Genomic DNA, 17,216 nt, shown 5'->3' with positions numbered 1-17,216 from the left:
TAAAAAAAAAAAATAAAATATAACCATCTTAAGCAGTCATATCTATGAAATCATAGATTTGATGTGGTCTTTATATTAATTATCATGTGATAATTTCCAAATATATATATAACTATTAAAAGAAAATACATTTTTTTTCTTGTGTCTCCTAATAGCAACTCAAGCATAGCCAGGGTTATACATCCTACCCTTCAGAAAACATCACCAGCCACGAACTTGAGCTGGTCTTGCTTGAAGGAGATCCTTTTAAGTCTAGTGTAAGTCAGGAGGCATTTGTTTCATGTGACATCCTCACTTACAATAAATGCCCTAGAAGTCTAAGATAATAGTACTCAGGGGTAGACCACAACACTACAACAAAGTCCATTTGCTACAGTGGTTATAACTGTCACTTGCCAACTATCTTTTGTAATTACTTCAAACAGAAACAGTTTAAAGAACTGAACCATAAGGGTAAAGCAGATTGTTCTCAGGACATAAAACTAAACTCACCTTATTATGTATTGTTATACTGCTGTCCACTCTCATTACCGAAGGCCATAAAGCAATTCTAACTGTTCCCTGGAATGTCACGAGCAATAAGCGTTTTTGCTTTACTGTTCAGTTGAGCTGAATGTAATAGTTATATTTTAGAACTCTTCCAGCTGGGAAATCTAGGAATGGCTTCTGGTCTTTGTGAATTCATTAAAATATTTGGTTTGAGTAACCTCGGTGTTACCTTAAGTGCGGTTGGGGAAATCATGTGTCATAATCACTGAATTTTATTAGCCACCAGCCCTTTTTAATCATAAAATGCAATGTTCTGAAACTGAGAGCCTGTTCTGTCCCATGCTGGTGACTTTATCTCTTCTCTTGGAGGTATGTCCATGAGCCCCCATTATGCTTTCCTGAGGGTGCTGTATTTGCTGGCGTCCTTCATGGACAAAGGTGACAATATGGACAATGTAAAGTGTGGCTGGTGGGAAGAATCTCTATGCTGAGTACACACACTATCTCCCATACTTCAGCCTACTAAGCCTGGGACCATTTGTAGGGTCAAGATTCTGTGGTTTTTATCTTATACCCATCAGCTTTACATTTTTATTTCATTCGGGAAGAAAATAATCTTTTACTTTAATCTAAATTCCTATCTGAATGAATATACCTATATAGTGTTAGGTTTTTTTCCCCACCATTCTCCTTCATAAAAGGGGGGGCATTGGGGAGAGCTGCAGGGTAGTATATACATCTACCATGCTGATGCAATTATTTTCCATAGTCTTTCCTTTTTCTTCATCAGTTCCCTTTTATTAGGAAATATAATTTCCGAGAATAAATGTTTTGCAGCTTAAAACTACATATGCCCAGCTTCTGTTTCCTTAAAACTAGGGAGAGAAAGATCAGCCTGGATTATTCTGGAGACAGTCAATACCCAGTCCCTTGTTACACTCTATGTGACTTGGGCATTTTTGAAGGCAATTTATGCAGTTATTATTTTCCTTTTCCTTTATAATCATGTAGGAAGTGTAGTGTGTCTTCATCATCAAACACCCATTTTAATGAAAGAGACTGTAAAGCTATAAAGGACCACTGTGCAGGTATCTAAGAAAAAGAGTCCAAGTAGCTCTGGAGCTAAAAGTGGATCTGAAGGTCATGCTGAGGGGTTGTTGCTTCTGTCTCTCAAATACCATGTGTTTTCTGTCATCCTTGTTCTGTCTTTGCTTCTCAACTCTCAGGCAGATTCTGCTTGCCACTGGCCCCTTACCCTTCACACTACATGGCTGTTTCAATGCCAACAATCATTTCGCCAACATCTCTGCTAGTCACCATTCACATCAGAGGAAAAGCAAGAAATCTGAATGTTATTTGTGCCTTTTCTGTGGATTCTAAGGAAGATGATATTAATGATAATGTCTTGTCTACTGAATGGGATGAGGAATATGGAAATGCAAAATTACACATAGAGAGAGATTTTTGGTTGCACTAGGAAAGAAAAGGGAAAGTTAAAAGATAGATGAATTATCTTTGTAGCCAGTAAGAAACTTGATGAGTCTTTCAGAAGGACATACATGTTTAATCAGGACTTTTGTCAAGTTTTGTTGTGTATTGCCTAATGGAATTCTCTTTTTCATTTCCCCATCACGTCTTCTGTAATATCTATTTTTGTATGGTCAAGATTGCATTGCACACATCTACTTTCCTAGCTTTATTTCCCAGAAGTCATCCTTACATATGCAAAGTCCAGCTAGGATGAGCTGGTTTGTAGATGCCCCTTGTTTTTTAATACTTCTGTGACTTTGCTCATGTTAATCTACTTCTTCAGCAGAAATCCCTTGCATCAAATTCAACAGCTACTCTACATCAAGACCAAACTCAAATGCTACTTTCTCCAGCAAAATTAGCCTTTCCTTCTCAAGTCTTAACAACACTTGGTTCAGTGCGCTGCACTAAACATACTGATAGCATGCCTCATCTGCCCTATCAGACTGCAAGAAACATCTTAATTCATCTCTAAAATTCCCCACATATGAAGTCAAGGACAGTGCATGCCACATATGGGCATTCAATAAACATTTCCTGAATTGAATTAAAAAGTCAGTAACTCAGTTCACTGTGTGGTTTGCATACAGTGTGTTCTTTTTAAAAAAAATTATTTTATTTTATTTTTTTGCATATGGTGTGTTCTATCCAAATTTGTATAGCATAATACTATCAAATAGTAGGCTAAAACACACTTCCATGATGAAGCTATGTTGGCTTCTTGATGATAAAATAATAAGCTTTCATCTACCTGCCACAGTAAGTCCTGAAGATAAATGGGAGCATGAACATGCAAACCCTTTGGGAAGTGAAAACATTCTAAGTAAAAGATACTGTTTATTTCTGTAGCTACTATATGGAATAAGATAGGATCCCTATCACTCACATGGCTCTCTGTACTGTGGCGTAATCATGATAATTTTGGTTAATCTGAATCCTCCAAGTCAATACTACTCAAATTGTGAACCTTGGACCAGTGCCAATCCATGAACAGAAACGTTGGGAGTAAGCATTTAAAAACTTTTATAGCAATTTGACAGAACAGTATAACTACTGAATTTAATAATAAAAATGTGGCTTATGTCTGTACACCTTTGCTTTATTAGTGTCATTTTCCCAGTAATTCATTTCCACTGTTGTACAATAGAACTGATTCACAACAGACTGAAAACAAAAACAAAACATCAGAAAAGCTGTACCTTCAATGTAGACAGTTTGAGAAACACTGTCTTAAGTCATTCTCTCCAGAACAAAGATACTCACCTTGTGTACACGACAGTTTTGGGGGAAAAGATGAAGATAAACTTGTAGATATTATAAAATACTAGTATCAACAAAATGCCAATAAAAGTTGATATTAAAAAACAATATAGTGAGTGATGAGAAAAAAGTATCTGAAATATGACAGTTCTGATTCATAGTATTGATTTTATCAAGGTCTTTCTAAAACCTTTTTGTGCAGCTTTAACAACCCTCTATGCAAACTCGTCTTTCCACTATATGGGCTTACATTCTGGAACTTTTAGAGAAAAATAACATTCTCTCCTATTGTTAAATAAATTTGGGGGTTGCATTTGCTTAAAAAAAACTTCTATGCACCCGTTTAATTAACATTAATAGTAATTCCTCAGTCATCTGTAAGTCTTCTCTACGAAAAATTCCTTCACGAAGTCAATAAAGACAGTGTTTGAAATACAACTGAACTTTGGTAATCTGTTAACTTTCTCACCTATTTGAAACTGACTTTTTAATGGAAAGTCTTCTTAACATAAGTCAGGACAGTATTTTTTTTAAGATTTTATTTATTTATATATTTATTTGACAGAGAGAGAGAGAGAAAGAGCAGGAGAAAGAGAGAAAGCACACTCAGGCGGAGCAGGAGAGGGAGAAGCAGGCTCTCCACTAAGCAGGGAGCCCGACGCTGGGCTCCATCCCAAGACCCTGGGATCATGACCTGAGCCGAAGGCTTAACTAACTGAGCCACCCAGGCGCCCCAGTCAGGACAGTATTTTGAGGAAGCAGTATGTGGTTCCTTTTGTCAGAGCATCTTGTTTTTCCAGATTACCAAGACAATACATTCTACAGAGGTTTAGAGAATGTTCTACGGATTTCTCATTCTGTAGAAACTAACATTTGCCAGTGCCTTAAAATTTAATATTCATGAATCACATTGCAGATTTTGATTTTAGGAATCTTGGAATCATTATTTCGATTAGATCACAAAATCAGAGGGTAGGAACTGGATAATATGTCAGGTTTTGTGTTGAGCCTTATGGGGTAGAATCGCTCAGAAGCAATTCTTAATGCTTATAAGGCAGAGTCCTTGACAGTGCATCAATCTAGGCAAAATAGGAGGGGTTTTTTGATCCATTTATAATGTAATTTTAACTTTCCTGTATTTCATTTCAGTTTTCTTTCCTTCCCCTGCTAGGCAAATATGGCCCCAGATGCTCGGGTCCTATGTGAACTGAAATTAGTAACCTCAGCAAGCCCTGCATTATGGTCCTCTGGGTACATACTCCATTTCTACCCTTTTCCTCCTACTTTCAGACTCCGATCGTGACCCATTTTGCAACGTGGGCTGTATTTCTTCAGCTTTTTGTTTTTTTTAAAAAAGGAATTGGGATGCTTTATGATAAAGAGAAAATCAGTTTCCTGCTAACCAAATTGCTTTCTATCAGACATTAATCTGTTCTAAATGATGTGTATTTAAAATTACCTCTTATATAACTGTGCGGTGAGAGGAGTAAGGAAAGTCTGGGTTAGTCACTAGAAGTTCTGAAAGCTTTGCTAATATTTAAAATTCTTTAGTTCAGTAAGCAGAGTTATATCCAAGGGTAAAAATTTTGAAAAGAATGAGATGGCATGTTGATTTTTTACCTTATCTTTGCCTCTTGATCTTGCTATCTGAGGAATCCTTGATGACTTTTTCTTGTATGTCTTTCTAGTCTGACTTTGCTCCAGACTTTGATCCCAAAGCACATTATCTCCTTAACAAGCTTCCTTCAGCCAGGAGTTCAGCCGCAGCTGTTCAAGTACGCTCTCTCCACCTACACACGTTTGGCCTTTGGGGACATTTCCAGACACCCCCATCCAGCTCATAGCGCTTTATTCTCCTGCCTCTACCCTTCCTCCCACTGGCAGATCCACCACTTCTGATACTAGATTTTTCTCTTTGCTGGCTGCTTAGGTGTGATGTTTTTGATCTTCCCTTATCTCTCTCCCTGTCCTTATGGAAAATTCAGCCTCCCGAAGCACATAGTACCTAACTCCACCTCCAATATCACCCCGTTCCCTTTTTCTTTTAAATTCATCTCTACTCCCAAATCCAGTTCTGGCTTCAGATGCCTGGGAGGGAAATCTAGATACCTTGCAATATTATCAGCCATGCTGATGACAAAACCAGGAGCCTGAGAATTTAATAATTTCAACAGTGGCCAACGCTTCTTTGGTTTGTCCTTCAGTTCTCTATTGTCCTTGGTTAAATTGTGTGTCCTGTTTGCTGAATGTAGTTGTATTAATGACATTGCTTTACCTACACTTGACCACATCCTAGAACTTAATCCTGGAAACTCATGCCCCAGTGGAAGCAAGCAGAGAGGCAGTCAAGCCTGATGTGTCTTGTGGCTTAATGACAAAAATACTTGACAAATACTTCCACCATCGCTGCTTATCTATCTTTGACTTTTAAAAAAGGTACCAGTGTAAACTTGAGGGCATTATGCTGAGTGAAATAAGTCAGACAGGGAAAGACAAATACTATGTGATCTAACTTACACATGGAATCTAAACAAGAACAAGAACAAGAACAACAAGCTTATAGATACAGAGAACAGATTGGGAATTTCCAGAGGCTGGGAGTTGGGGGTGGGGAAATGGGTGAAGGAGTCAAAAGGTACAAACTTCTAGTTAAAGCGTAAGTCATGGAGATATAAGGCCTAGCATTGTGACTCTAGTTAATAATACTGTATTGAATATTTGAAAGTGGCTGAGAAAATAAATCTTAAAAGTTCTCACAAGAAAAAAATTCTGTACAGAGGGGGATGGATGTTAACTAGACTTATTGTGGTGAAAATTTCACAATATAGACAAATATCAAATCATTACGTTGTACACCTGAAACTAATATAATGTTGTATGTCAATTATGCCTCAAGAAAAAACTAATACAATAAGATTTTTTTAAAGTACCAATTCAGAAACCTGTAACACCTTTTCCCACTGTGCTTAGCACTGTCTACCCTCTGAGTCTGATGTCTGGACCCTGTCTGCCTGTTGCCATCATATGTGAGTATTTCGTTTGGCACCAGCAGCAGCTACTCCCTATGGCAAAGCAGCTGTGAAAGCTGATCAGCCAGGATTTTTCACTTGAATCAGTTTAAACTGAGCACACAAAGATGTGGCAGACACAACTAGACACGTTTCCTAGCCATTTCTTTCAAATTCACCGTCTTAGCCTTATGCTTGGAGCAGCATGTTTGGTCTGTGCCTTGGGTATTAGGAAGAATACCAAAAGCCTCCTGTCACTAATACCACCCTTTTCCACATTAACCCTTCAAATCTCAATGAATTTTTTTTGAGAACAGATAGAACTGACTTCCCTAGGGTCTGGCTTGTCTCTCAGTGGGTGACACTATAACACATTTTATCTTTTTGAAATGAGCAGTCTGTCAGTTTCAACACATCATTTCTCTTTCCCTCCCATATTTACCTCTGTAGCCACAACTGATTCTTTTCACTTACCAGCAGCTCTTCAAAGAATTAGGTCCTTTATCTATCTACCCATTTATCTATTTATTTATTTAATATGGCCACTGCCTTATCATCTGTTTTAAGTGATTTCATACTCTTTCTGTTCTACTCACTTTGAGCCTAACCATTTGACTCTTCTTTCCTTCAACTTTGCTCTCTCCTGCTTGCTTTCACCAGGCTACCCAAGACTGTCTTGCTTTGCTATTCCCTCCCTTTCCTGTCTGTTGCTGTGCTCCTAGGTTAACATAATCTTATTTGAGCCTTTCATTTTATTAACACTATCCCATGTGAGGGACGCCTGGGTGGCTCAGTCGGTTAAGCGTCTGCCTTCGGCTCAGGTCATGATCCTGGGGTCCTGGGATCAAGCCCCACATCGGGCTCCCTGCTCGGCGGGGAGCCTGCTTCTCCCTCTGCCTTCCACTCTCCCTGTTTGTGTGTGCTCTCTCTCTCTGACAAATAAATAAATAAATAATCTTAAAAAAAAAAAATTAAAAAAAAAAAAAACACTATCCCATGTGAGCCTTGCTTCTGAATGGTTCCATCTCGGAGGTGCTAGTCTTTTAAGATCACCTGTACGGATCATCTATACAAATCACAACTGTCAAAGAGGAAGGAACTGGATCCTGTCCACCAGTCTCATTTTGGCAAGTATACCTGGGAAAGCCCTTTGAGTGGGATCCCAAGGGTCCAATACTATGTTTATGTGTGCTTCATAGTGTGGGCTGTATTTTAAGTGCTATGTACATATTCACTCATTGAATCCTTACAACACTAGGAGGTATGGAGCATTATCATTCCCATTCACAGGTTAAGAAATTGAGGCACAGAGGGATAAGTGACTTGCTGGTCGTACAACTCATTAGGAAGAAAGCAGTCTTGAAGCAGGCAATTGAGCTCCAGAGCCCGCGCTCTTAACTACCACACCACAAAACAGGGTTTCAACATCCAATATTTCTGCTTTCTATCTCTTCTCTAGGTCCCATGAGCTTCTTCTACAGTCCAAGACTTCTCATTCAGCCACATTCTGACAAGCCAAGGGAAAAGGAAGATTCTTGAACTCATGAAATCTTATGACTTCCTCTTTACTCACCACACTTTCATTTCTTTGTACAAATTGAACTTGTTTCCTTCATCTCCATGGCTTTCCTCCAGATCCTAGCTTCCAATTCACTTGACCAAATATAGACATTTGCACTCCTCTTACTGATGGTTCTGGTCATGAGATGCAGCCTCAGAGAGAACACGGGCTCCGAGGATGCTCACAGCCCTCTTCTGAGTTCCCAACTCTTGAGAGTCTAGAATGAAGTTCCTAACTTTCCTCTATGAGTCATTTTTTGGCCATTACACAGTTTAGGTCATTTTAAAGCACAGAGGACTATTTGTAAGCCCTTATCTTCTCAATCTGGCTGAAATTCAAGCACACAATGAGGCAGCCTCTGAACCAGAGCAGCCAAGGTGGTGGCAAAGAAAGAAGCACAGGAAATTGCAGGAATTTCAGCACTTTAAATGACTGAATAAAATGTTTAATTTTCAGAAAGTGGACATTGAAACTTGATAATCCAGTAGCCAAATGTTGTGTAAAAGTTTAGTGGCATGAACTGAAAAGCCTCTGCCTGATGTCAAGCTACATGACTCCTCCTCATAAGAGGGCAGGGTTCCTCTCTTCTACTTTCCCTTTGTTTTTATGACTGGCGTGGACTCAGTGGGTGATGTTGAGGCGTTAGCCCTGATTCCTCTTTATTTTTACCTCCTCACTCCAATCCATCAACTTGAAAACTTCTTTCTCTGGCTTACAGAACCGAGCAAGTCCTGGCCTCTGGCTACTTGGGTCTTCCCCTATTACCACACTCTCTACCCATACTAGCTAGTTTGCTGTTCTGTGACCTTCTCAAGTCATTTTGTTTCCTGCCTTACGACATTTTTCACCAGCTCTTTTCTCTGTTCAAAATGCTCTCTCCCCTGATCTTTTCACGGCTCAACCATTCTTGTCAGGAGAAGCCTTCCTGAACCATCAAATATGAAGTCACTGTCCAGCCATCCTATCACGTCACCATATTTGAATTTTCTGCATTGCACTAATTATAGTCATAAGACTTTTTAAATTGGGAATCTTTACTAAAGTTTTAGCTGAGTTCGTAAAACCAGAAGTGAAAAATACTTCAGTATTCTAAAGAGAGATGTTAGACTACCTATACAGGACTTTTCAACGAGGTGGACAAGTTGGTTAACCACTAATCTACAGTCTACAAAATGGGTTGGTGGAGTCAAAAGAGATATTGGAGATTAGAAATTAACTTTTCAGAAGGAACTGGTAGTGTGCTATGAGCTGTCCCCCTCAATTTATACACTAAAGAGTAGGGGTGGGGGGTGCATCCCCCTCTTTTCTGCCTGCTGCAGAGAATTTGGTAAGACTACTCAGTGATCGATGCAGGATCTAGTTACAGTGTAACTGTAAAGTGCTGCCTTGTCTTTGCCCCCTGCTCAAAATAAAGCTGTTACCTTTCTAGCCCTGTCCGCCATGGTGCTTAGCAGCCAGGGATGCATGGTCTCAGACATGTTTACCAAGTAAAACACTGACTTGAGGGGCGCCTGGGTGGCTCAGTCATTAAGCGTCTGCCTTCGGCTCAGGTCATGATCCCAGGGTCCTGGAATCGAGCCCCACATCGGGCTCCCTCCTCGGGGGGAAGCCTGTTTCTCCCTCTCCCACTCCCGCTGCTTGTATTCCCTCTCTCGCTGTGTCTCTCTCTGTCAAATAAATAAATAAAATCTTTAAAAAAAAAAAAAAACTACTCAGTGATCTTGACCTATGTCCCCTCAAGTCATGGAACACAGACTCACACCTAGAAATGTCTAAAAGTAAAAGACGAGCTGCTCTGACAGACAAGCAGGAAGAAGAGGCTGAGTCCGAGTCGAGAATGGTCTGGACTCCCAGAATTTATTATGACAAAGTACGCATTAGTGCTTCCTCTTGACCAGATGATGGTGACAGAAGAAAGCCCCAAACTGGAGCCCTTTTAAGTCCCACCAAGAGGCCTATGTATAGGAGAAAAGTGACTTTTATTTTAGTATCAAACTAAAATAATTTTGTTGCTAGAAGTTTGAAATCACTTCACATCAACCTTTAAAAATTAAACTCCAAAATAGTTCCAATGACTTCCGTGTAAACACCAGACTGGGATCTTCCCCTAAACCCGTGTGTCATCAATTCAGTCAAGAAATTTCTACAAGATAACAGATCATGTTCAACTCCTGAGAAAAGAGCTTGGAACAACCCAAAGTTCCTGCTTTCACCTAAACAAAGCTCTTTTTTGACAGTGATAGCCTCTGTGGTAATAATTAGGACACTTGATAGTACAATTTTGCAGATTGGCCTGATAATGACTCACCCAGGTGGCTTATTAAAAATACAGATTCCTGAGCTTGTCTCCTGGAACTGCTGATTGATGACATCTGGGGTGAGTCCTACAAATCCATTATTTAACACATGGCCCAGGTTTGTCTTCTCAGCCAATTGTAGGAAGCATTTGATAGAGAATCCCAGGTTAGGGGTGGTCTGCAAAAGCATACTGAGGAGGTGGTGTTTGAGTTGAGGCCCATATGAAAAGAAAGTATGAGGGAGGTAGAATCCAAGCAGAGGGAACAGCAAAGGCAAAGGCCCCGAGCACACCATGAGGTTGCTGGCTTTCAGGAGCAGAGCAAGCCAATAAAACCACAGATTCACCAATTAGAGAAAGCTTGGCCAAATGAGGTTAGACAGGAAGGCAGAAGCTATGCCAAGGATTTGAAAGTTTTCTAAACTCAGGGGGCGGCTGTTGGATAATTTTAAGTAGAAGAATGACAATCTGATAAACATTTCAAAAAGATGTATTCAAAAACCCTCTTCATCAGAATGAGACTTAAGAATATGCTTCAAAATCACCTGGAATGATTTCTTTAAAATGAAGTTTCCTAGTCTGTATCCCAGATCTTTTGAACTAAGGCCCAGACATCTCCACTTCGAACAAGCATGCCAGGCCTGAGTAAGACAGCCTCTGACTAGAACCCCCATGGGACCTGACTCTATTTTAATAATACAGTGGCTAGTGTTGAAGTAGTAGGAATATTACTTAATTCCTGAGGATCTTGTGAAGTGTTTTTAGTGAATATATAAATGAATAACCAAATTTTTGATATTTAAAGTGTAACGGGGGGGCACCTGGGTGGTTCAGTGGGTTAAGCTTCTGCCTTTGGCTCAAGTCATGATCTCAGGGTCCTGGGATCTAGCCCCGCATTGGACTCCCTGCTCAGAGGGGAGCCTGCCCCTCTCCCCTGCTCCTGCTTGAGCACTCTCTAATAAATAAATAAAATCTATAAAAATAAATAAATAAATAAGATGTAACTGGCTTTTTAAAAAAGTCAGGTATTTTATAAACTAATTGGCATAATTAGTAAGATTATTAGCAGTTCTTACATATTTCAAATATTCCCTAAACAAAAAAACTTTAGGGCAGAGTTTTGATCATTTTCATTAATATAAGAATATATAATCTGGCCTCTCTAATTTACCTAGATCTGGTTAGAAATTGTATCATCACAGAAGATTATTGATGAGTCAGAAGATTATTGATTGTTACAGATTATGAAAGGTAACAAAGCAATAATCATGCTTGAATAGATTTTGTTGCTTAATATTCAGAGTTTGGTCATATGTATGACATTTATAATCTGTAATGGTTGAGGGGGAAAACACATATGAATCAAGGCAAAACCCCAAAGTTGGACTATCAGAATTTTTCTTCTAAAATTTACCCCATATACATAGACATGGAGAGTTTTTGCATTTACATATAATATAGTATATTGGTGACTGCAAGTGCCCCTTTTTCCCTTAGGATCAAGAGAAATGCTATGAAATACGATAGCAATCTGTAAAACTTTGAAGAAAATACAGATAATCAAATGTATATTAAGATGTGCTCTGGGTTGTAAAAAGGACAATGCAAGTAGGAGTGATGTATGAGAAGCAGTGTGGTTTATAAGTAAAAACTACTAAAACTTTTTTTAAATTCTTGGTAATAGCATAGACTGGTTCATAAAAAATATTTCCGGTGTAAATATACATCATTTTCACAGGTAATATGCAAAGCATTAAATGTAACTAGATCAGTTATACGCCCGCTGCAGACTGGACAAATGCCACATCTTACTTATCTTCAGAGATTAACACACAGTGGACCTTCAATAAATGTTTCATGAATGACTGAATGGTTGTCACAGTTGATATATATCATGAAGTTAATGTGACCAAGTTCATGTTCATTCAGCTGAACATATCTGTTTTCTTGGCACCAAAAGACACTATTTCTTTATTTCTAACTGGAAACCTACTGTATCCTTTTTCCATCACCTAATTTATTCATTGGTCACAAAAGAAACTGGGCAAGAAAATGTGTCTGTCACAACTTTTCAACAAATATTAATAGTGTTATATACTAAGACCAGGATAAGAATATAAGTATATATATATGTATATCCAGATCTAGGTTGATACACACGCAGACACACACGTGTGTGTGTGTGTGTGTGTATATATATATATATACTGCCATATGTATATGAATCTGTGTGTATGTCTATAAATTTAAAAGATATGAATCGATATTTTATAATTCTATGTAATATATATTATTATATAATAACTTGTTATGATTTCAAAAGGGAAAAAGTTAAGGCCCATTATCATAGGCCTGATACACATTACTGGATTTTGAATGTGTGTTTCAAAGAGATTGTACTGAAGAGCTAAATATATTTAAAGCTAATAAAAATAAAAGGTTTTTCGAAGAAAAATTATGTTGAAGCTCTTTACACAACCACTTTATTCTACTTTCTGTCAAAGCTTATGTGCTTCCAAGGGAGTACAGTAATTTGTGCATTTTCTATTTTTAAATCATTCATTGTTCTAGTTAAATATTATGAGTGTATGCCAATTCCTAAAAGAGTCATGCAGAGATAGTAGGTGCAATTGTGTTGTACTCAAAATAAATTCACGGTTAAAGCAAATATTTAACAACTGTCAAATACTGGATTGCATGTAGAAAAACTAATCCTGTATAGCTCTGGTAAATTAAAACTTCAAACCAAACCTTCCTTCTGTGCTTTATAATTAGAAAACCAAATGAGGAACTTTTCTGAGCAGCCTGGTTTAAGAAACCCACCTGTTCTCTTTTTTGAAAAAAAAACTACATTTCTGAAGTTAATATGTTTAAGTAAAGGATTTAATTGATGCAGAAAACTGGAATTGAATTGTACAGTAAAGAATGACCCTCTCACATTTAAATATTACCATGTATATTTGTGACATAATGTAATTTGGTAAATGGGTTATGAGGCATGAATTATAAATTATAAAAAAGAATAATCTTTATATTCTATAAAATATATATATAAACTATAAAAAAGAATCAAGCTCAGGTTATTCAAAGGAGACATCACCTGAGGAATGGCAGCCATCCCATGGATAATCCTGTAAGCCTCATGTCCAATGGCCTTTATATTTTCTCCACATTAGCCACCCTGGCTTCATCAGGGACCTTGTCAGCTTTCAGAAGAGCTATACTGAAATATTAAACTTGGGCATTCAGCATTCTGATCACTAGCCCCACCCAATTAGCACCCCCACATCTGTCTTCAGTCTCTCTGGGACATTTAGTCTCTTGACTCCCCTCTTCTCTACTGCTACCTTCCCTATCCATATAAATTCCATGCTTCATTATTTCAAATACTTGCTTCCTAATTCCTTGACTGTCTTCTCCTGCTGTCCTTCAGTCTGAGTGCTTAGAAAAACCCCACTTTGGCCAACCTAATTCTTCCTCTTTTCTGAAAGAATACCCATATTACTCAGTGCCTCTGGAGGAACTTCATACATATGTGCAGATTGGTGCCAGCCTAAATTTTCAGACTCAACTGTGTTCTCAGACAGTTCTCGCAAAACCCCTCACCCTTTTTTCAAAATATTCAGAACTTCTCTTTTCTTTTTAAATCTCCAACCTCATCACTTACTATCATTTTCATCAGGTGACCTTGCTTTCAGCTTCATGAGGAAAAGAGAAGCCATCAAAGTAGAATAACTTCAATCTCCCATTCTGATTACAGACTTCCCACAGTTCAACCATCCTTTCCTCCTTCCCTCTTGGAAGGAGGATGATGGAAGGGGGTCTCTTCTGTTGAAGACTAGCCTTTCTGTTAAGGGGGTCCTATTTCCTCTCACCCTCTTAGGGGATCATGCTCCAGTTGCTAGTTTCCTTTTTCTTTTTCTTTTTCTGTATCCTTAAAATCATTTTCTATACTGACCTATTTTCACAAATAATGAAATGATTATTTCAAGTCTTCCCAACATAAAAAGAAAAATATATAAAACCTCTCCATATCTTTTTCTGTGACCCCTATCCCTTCCCTCTGTATCCTGTATTCAAAAAGCTAACTTTTTAAAGAATACTCTACTTGCCCTTTCCTCTTCCTCACCTTCCACTTACTCTTTGATCCACCCAGTAATCTGGCTTCTGCCTTCACCACACCCCTGAAAGGACTCTCACCAAAGTCACAAATGACCATTGTGTCAATCAAGATTCCAGTAGGAAAGAGATGGGACATTTGAGTTGGAATAATTTGGAGATAATGTCATAAAGAGATTCAAGTCCTTTGAAGGAGTATAGTGAACCCTCAAGAGATGGCACAATATTCCAGAGTTAAACAATACAGGAAGCTCTTGCCCACCCTAGCCCAAAAGGGGTAAGCAAAGCCACCTGCCTGACAGGAACTGTGACCTTTGGTCAAGGAATGCATAGCCTGCAGCTAATCTATAAAGAAGCTGAGGGGAAAATGTCCCCATTCATTCTCCTCCCTTATTTCCTCCTTCTCATCCCCTGCCAGTGCTCACCATTGGTTTAACTCAAACAGAAGATGGAATGCATAGAGTTCATTAAGGTCATTCATACGTCAAACTTCTGGGTGTGAAACAAGTTGAAGAGGGATGGAGGCAAACAGAATGTGACCAGCACAACCTTACTGCTAAATCTATTGTGCAGCTCTCTGCCTTTATCGTACTTAGGCTCTTAGTAGTATTTAAAAATGCTGACCTCTTCTTGAAACTCCTTTTTGCTTGATGCTTCCATGCCACTGCAATCTTCTACCTCATCTCTTTATCCTACACCTTTTTTTAAAATGCTGGTGCTCTTCAGGGCTATGGCTCTTCAAAGGCTGCTTTTCTCTCATTGTCCCTCAGTGGATTCATCTGTTCTTAGGGCTTCAGTCACCATCTGTAGCTTCAGGATTCTCAAGAATATATTTTGAGCCTGGATCTTTGCCCTAAGCTTTCAGGTCCACTTCCTCATCTGCCTATAGTGCATCTTCACTAAGAAGTCTCATAAATACCTCAAGATCAACTTGTCAAAAATTAAACTATCATATCTAACCTCAAATCCATTCCATTTGTGTTTCTTATTTTAGTACCTCAATTTTTGCACTCTGCTTTATTGAGCTTCACAGGTAATTTTTTCTTTTCTTTTAAAAAAAAATTTTTTTTTAATTGAAGGCTTGTAGCAACCTGCCATTGAGCAAGTCTACTGGCACTATTTTTCAACATTTGCTCATTTTGTGTCTCTATCACATTTTGATAATTCTCACAATACTTCAAACTTTATCATTATTATTAAATTTGTTATGGTGACCTATGATCAGTGATCTTTGATGTTACTACTGTAATTTTTTTTTTAAGATTTTATTTATTTATTAGAGAGCACAAGCAGGGGGAGTGGCAGGCAGAGGGAGAGGCAGGCTCCCCGCTGAGCAAGGAGCCCGATGTGGGGCTGGATCCCAGGACTCTGGGATCATGACCTGAGCCAAAGGCTGACGCTTAACCAACTGAGCCACCCAGGCGTCCCACTACAGTAATTGTTTTGAGGCATCACAAACTGCACCCATGTAAGATGGCAAACTTAATCAATAAATGTTGTGTATGTTCTGACTGTGCCACTGACCAGACATTCCCTGTCTCTTTCCCTCTGCTCAGTCCTCCCTATTCCCTGATACACAGAAATATTGAAATTAGGCCAATTAGAAATCCTACAAGGGCCTCTAAGTGTTCAAGTGAAAGGGAGAGTTACACATCTTTCACTTTAAGTTAAAAAGTAAAAATGGTTAAGCTTAGTGAGGAAGGACATCAAAAGCCGAGATGGGCCAAAAGGTAGGCCTCTTGCACCAACAGCTAAGTTGTAAATGCAAAGGAAAGTTTCTTGAAGGAAATGAAACATGTTACTGCAGGGTACACACAAATAATAAGAGAGCTAAAGAGTCTTATTGGCACTATGGAGAAAGCTTCAGTGGTCTGGATATAAGATCAAACCAGCCACAACATTCCCTTGAGCCAAAGCCTAATTCAGGGCAAGACCCTAACTCTCTTCAATTCTCTGAAGGCTGAGAGAGGTGAGGAAGCTGCAGAAGACAAGTTGGAAGCTACCAAAGGCTGGTTCATGAGGTTTAGGGAAAGAAGCCATTTCTGTAACATAAAAGTGCAAGGGGAAGCAGCAAGTGCTGATGTAGAAGCTGCAGCAAGTTCTCCAGATCTAGCCAGGATAAGAAGGTGGCTACACATAAACAACAGATGTTCAATGTAGATAAAATAGCCTTCTATTGGAATAAGATGCCATCTAGGACCTTCATAGCTAGAGAGAAGTCAATGCTTTGGCTTCAAATCTTCAAAGGACAGGCTGACTCTCTTGTTAAGGGCTAACCTCGCTGGTTACTGTAAGTTGAAGCTAGTGCTCATTGGTCATCCCCAAAATCTTCAGGGCCTTAAGAATTATGCTAAATCTACTCTGTCTGTGCTCTGCAAATGAAACAACCAAGCCTAAATAACAGCACATCTGTTTACAACATGATTTACTAATATTTTGAGCCCATTGTTTAGACCTACTTCACAGGAAAAAAAGATTCCTTTCAAACTATCACTGCTCATTGACAATGCACCTGGTCACCTAAGAGCTCTGATGGAGATGCATGACAAGATCAGTGTTGTTTTCATGCCTGCTAATTCAACATCCTTGCTGTAGCCCATGAGTCAAGGAGTAATTTTGACCTACAAGTTGTATTATTAAGAAATACATTTTGTAAGGCTATACAGGATAGTGCCACAGATAGTGATTCTTCTGATGGATCTGAGCAAAGTAAATTGAAAACCTCCTGGAAAGGATTTATCATTCTGGATGCCATTAAAAACATTTGTGATTTATGAGAAGAGGTCAAAATATCAATATTAACAGGACTTTGAGAGAAGTTGATTCCAACCCTCAGGGATGACTTGGAGGGATTCAACACTTCAGTGGATAAGGTAACAGCAGATATGGTGGAAACAGCAAGAGAACTAGAATTAGAAGTGGAGCCTGAAGATGTGACTGAATTGCTGCCATC

At 38.8% G+C, this 17,216-nt stretch overlaps 1 long non-coding RNA gene and 1 other non-coding gene across 2 annotated transcripts in view; both read left to right on the top strand.

Moving 5' to 3' along the window:
• The window catches only part of LOC145720510 (uncharacterized), a 284,127-nt gene that overhangs the window by 255,241 nt on the left and 11,670 nt on the right, over nt 1–17,216 (top strand). The gene's annotated exons all lie outside the window — the stretch shown is intronic.
• Nucleotides 9,196–9,326, top strand: LOC115943513 (small nucleolar RNA SNORA63). The gene has a single exon (XR_004078086.2). It is a non-coding gene; the product is annotated as a small nucleolar RNA SNORA63 (small nucleolar RNA).

Source organism: Leptonychotes weddellii, chromosome 3 (assembly GCF_054177405.1).
Source record: "Leptonychotes weddellii isolate Sample4059 chromosome 3, ASM5417740v2, whole genome shotgun sequence".
Taxonomy (NCBI): domain Eukaryota; kingdom Metazoa; phylum Chordata; class Mammalia; order Carnivora; family Phocidae; genus Leptonychotes; species Leptonychotes weddellii.
The sequence above is the reverse complement of the archived record's forward strand: the minus strand, read 5'-3'. Positions and strand labels throughout refer to the sequence as shown.